General features: G+C 39.9%; 1 pseudogene across 1 annotated transcript; it reads left to right on the top strand.

Moving 5' to 3' along the window:
- Positions 1-2087: 2087 nt before the first annotated feature.
- On the top strand, positions 2088-2532 carry LOC306663553 (large ribosomal subunit protein uL15-like; annotated as a pseudogene). The gene has a single exon. The product of its transcript is annotated as a large ribosomal subunit protein uL15-like (transcript).
- The last annotated feature ends 2009 nt before the right edge of the window (positions 2533-4541 follow it).

The following is a 4541-nucleotide window of genomic DNA, read 5'->3' as shown; positions in this document are numbered from 1 at the left end:
TAGTTATTTTCCAGTGCCTTCAAGTAGTTATTTTTCTATATTTTGCTCCAAGTTTTCTGAGTTTATAGTGTAATCTGCTTTTGGATTGATCTGATAGGAGTTCTCTACCCTAGTTAGGAGTAGAACCTCAATGTCCTTTCTGTCCCAGATCCCACACTAGATAAAGACCTTATGAACTTGAAGAAAGAGAGCAAAGCAGAAGGGAATAAAGACAGGTGGAGATGGCAATGGATACCACCAAGAAAGGAACCTTTGTACTACTGAAGGGTAGAAGAGTGAGAGAATATGTGGTCTAAAGGCAGGAGACACCTGTGCTTCATACCAAAGGAGGATTTTAGAAGACAACATGTCATTGAGTTTCCAGCACCCCTTACTTAATAGCAAGAGCAGAATAGATATATTGCTATTTTGTTTTTAGACAGAAAGAGGCTGAGACAATCTTGAGGTTTCTTATAGTCTGAGATTGGCAGGGGAGAGCATTGTACCATTTTTTACAAACCTTCTGAGAGGGTCAGAGAAATCACTAAAGGAGACTCAGAATGTAGGGAAGACTTTCACTGGGATGAGAGAAGCAGTAGCATGGCTAGTATGGAGAATATGACTGACTAGTGACCAGAGGGTGTGTTTGGCTCTGCAGACATTAATGGGGGAAGGTGTCATTTGGTCACTAGAGGAAACCAGGATGTTGAAGTGGATGTCAGTGTAGACAAATGAGGCTATGATCTTCAGTTCCTATGGTGTGATGTTAAGTATTATGGTTTTCTGTTCTATCCTTGTTCTTGGAATTTAGCTGTACTCTCAGGAATTACATTTAAAAGAATAAAATTCTGATTTCATTGAGTTTCTCTGGGACTCTCTGATTTAAGTTTTTTTTCCAAAAGATGAAATGGGTAGTTTAAAGTAGCAAGTAAGGTCATATATAGAAAATATGGTAGAATTTTTTTCATATTTTACTGTTATATAATGATATTCTGTACCTCCTACACACATGTAATGTTAATGCAGCCAGGAGAATTGAACACTAACTGCTGATAGAAGATCCAGGTGGCGACTTTAGAAATGCAGGGGCGAGAGTGGGGATTTATCTTGGCTGTGGTTTTCCAACCGTAGATTTTTGAGTTTCATTTCAGGATTCTGTTAATGTCCCTCTAGCCAACCAGTAATCAGGGTTTTATTTTTCTTCCATGTTCTCATTTATAATGTCCATAATTTACATATATTTGCATTTTAATTTTTCTAACTAAAAGAATTGAATAAATATGCGATCTCTGCATACCACTGGAGCAGAAACACATTGAACTCCAGTGGTATGGATAAAGGACGTTGTTGACATACTCCTTACTTTAAATCAAAATTATTTTCTGAACTGTGGATGTGCTTTCCTTTTTGGTACTTGAGCCAAATAATTCCACTCTATATTTTCATTTTTCCTTAATGTTGCCCAAAGGGTCTAGACAAGTGGGAAAAGGCACATACTTCATTGTATAGGTGAAGAGATGGAGTGCTTGATGTTCAGAGGTGAAATGATTAGATTATGAGTTGTAACTTAATCAGTGTGTTAATCCATTTGACCAATTAATAATTTGAAAGAACTACTATAGTGGGTGGTAACTATAGGCAGGTAGGATATGGCTGGAGGGAGTGGGTCACAGGGAGCATTCCCTTGGGGATTATATCTTGCCCCCATGGCTCCTTTTCTCTCTGCTTCCTATGCTCTTGGCTGCCATGAGTTGAGTAGCTTGTGGCTTTTCTCGGCCATACCTTTCTGCCATGGCTGTTCTGTCTCCTCTCAGGACCAGAGTTGGTTGACTTTGGCCTGAACCTCTGTCATGTGAGTCCAAATAAACACTCCCTCCTCTAAGCTGTTCTTGTCAGGTATTTTGGTCACAGTGATGCAAGCCTGACTAACACATGGGGCCACAGACGAGACATCTGCAGGACCACCTCACTATCAGTGCGAGGTGGAGACCCTGTGATTCAGGAGCCTTTCCCACTCTGTCCTCGGCTCACCTGTTCCTCCATCTCCAAGGTAGCTTCTTATCTTGTCGAAGTTAACTTTTCAGCCTTTTTTCCTCTCTGCAGTTGACATGCCAGTCAGACTGAGGAAGACGGGGAAACTTTGGGGCCACATGAGCCATGGCCATGATGTCGTTGGAAAGCACTGGAATCACCCAAGCAGCCATGGTAATGCTGGTGGCATGCATCACCACAGGATTAACTTTGACACATGTCACCAGGTTACCTTGGGGAAGTTGGTATGAGGCATTACCACTTAAAGAGGAACCAGAGCTTCTGCCCCACTGTCAACGTTGATAAATTGTGGACAGTGGTCAATGAACAGACATGAATAAATGCTGCCAAAGGCAACGCTGGAGCTGCTCCCATAAGTGATGTAGTGCGATTGGGTTACTACAAAGTTTTTGGGAAGGGAAAGCTCCCAAAGCAGGTTGTCAGCATGAAGGCCAAATTCTTCAGTGGAAGAGCCAAGGAAGAGACTAAGGGTGTTGGAATGCCTGTGTTCTGGTGGCTTAAAGCCACATGGAGCTCTGGAGGTTCATTAAATGCTAACAAATACTTTAAAAAAAAAGAAGTTAACTTTTCAAGCACTTCTATGAGGAAAGTATGAAGAATGTTTTTCTTTGTTGTAGTAAAAAATATATAAGAGCTAATAAGTGTGATGAAGTGCACAGTGGGGTGATAATAAGTAGGGAAGGGATAAGGAAGCTAGACTGTCTTCCAAGTGAGGATCAAGGACTTCTGTCTGAAGTTAATGAAATATAAATAAGTCAAATAAAATATATGAGGGAAGAAACATTTAATAATTACTAGAAGAATATATACTATGCATATTGCAAGAAAGTTTAGAGGTGAAATGATTGGGTTATGAGTGTTTTAACCTAATCCTTGATAGGGATTAACTAGGTGGTAATTGTAGGTAGGTAGGTTGTGACTGGAGGAGCTGGTTGATGGGGCATGCCTTTGGGGTTTATATTTTGTCAAGGTGAGGGGAACTCTCTTTCTGCTTCATACTGGCCATGCCCTGAGCCACTCTCCTCCACAACATTCTTCCACCGTGACAGTCTGCCCTGAGGAATGGAGTCGGCCATCTGTGGACTGAGACCTCTGAAACTGTGAGCCCTAAAATAAATTTTTCTTTCTCTAAAACTGTTCTTGTCAGATCTTTTAGTTACAGTGGTGAAAAATCTAAAATAGCTATTTATAACCTTGCAGACTATTTAGGAAAGTAGGAAAGTATTTATTAAATAAGAATAGTCAGTTTTATAAATTTTGGAGTTAATAGATAATTTTATAAAGTTGATATATGAAGGAAAAGAGGTACAAGCACATTTTCTAGAGATGGAAGTAACAACTAAGTGGTCAAAAGAAATAAAACCAGGAATGGTTTAAAGGTCGTGGCAGGAGTGGGAGAATGGAAGGTGGGGAAAGTTCCAGTTGGGAGGGGGATGGTGGTAGATGGCAGCTTTTCAGTACTAGCATAATATTTTCCAGATTATTCATGTACTACTTTGTCAAAGTGTTTATGCATTTTATATTTTGATTTTCATTTGCCCACAAACTGTTCAAAAAAAAAAAAAAACTGAACATATATGAATACATTTTTATCAAGTGATTATGGGACTCCTCTTTCTTCTACATACAAACCAAAAGTCCACATAGGTTATTTGATGTTCATTGAATCTTACTATCATATACTTATTTTTCTAAGTCTTTGAAATGAATGAATACTTTTGGGTGGTTGAACTTTGTTAATGATGGTGTTTAACTCTCCTGTGTCCTTACTAATATTATATTTGATTAATCTATAAATCACTGACAGAGGTGTTAAAAAACATTCCACTACCCATGTGGACTTTTTTTCATGTCTTCTCATACTTCTGTCAACATTTACTTAATATATTTTGATGCTCAGTTGTTAGGCCAACTCAAGTGTAGGATTGTGTTATTCTTCTTGTGACCTGCTTGATGTGTTACTGTATGGTGACTCTGTGGTAAATCAGGATACATTATGGCCTAAATAGTTAGGACTCTTATTAAGATAATAATATAATAATAATCCAGGGAGAAGAGAAGGTGCAGTAGAGAAGTGCAGGGGGATGACCATAAGGATGTGATCTGCAGACCTCTGACTACAGAGAGCAGTATCCACCGACAACTTTAGCTGCTTTGCTCTGAAATTTCTCTCTGCATTTTCATGGAACCCATGCTTCCCACAGGTTGCTTCCCCAGTGACTGAGTGCAGCTGGCAGATCAAGGCAAGCACATTTCTGGGAGAGGTGGAGCTCCATTCAACCTTCCTTCTCTCCCTCCTCTCCTCAGGGTTAAACTCACGTGGTAGTCTGAGAGCTCTACCAATCTTTCCCTACCCCATCCCATTTTCTCTTACTCCCTTAGTAAAATCCCTGCACATTTACTCCCATCCTGGCCTCTCCTTTTTAGAGGACCTGGATTAACACAGGATGGCTGCTTGTTTTTTGTTAGCAACTTGAGGATGTCAACAGGAAGCTGGATTCCTTCATTTC

Source organism: Sciurus vulgaris (genome assembly GCF_902686455.1).
Source record: "Sciurus vulgaris genome assembly, chromosome: 6".
Taxonomy (NCBI): domain Eukaryota; kingdom Metazoa; phylum Chordata; class Mammalia; order Rodentia; family Sciuridae; genus Sciurus; species Sciurus vulgaris.
The sequence above is the reverse complement of the archived record's forward strand: the minus strand, read 5'-3'. Positions and strand labels throughout refer to the sequence as shown.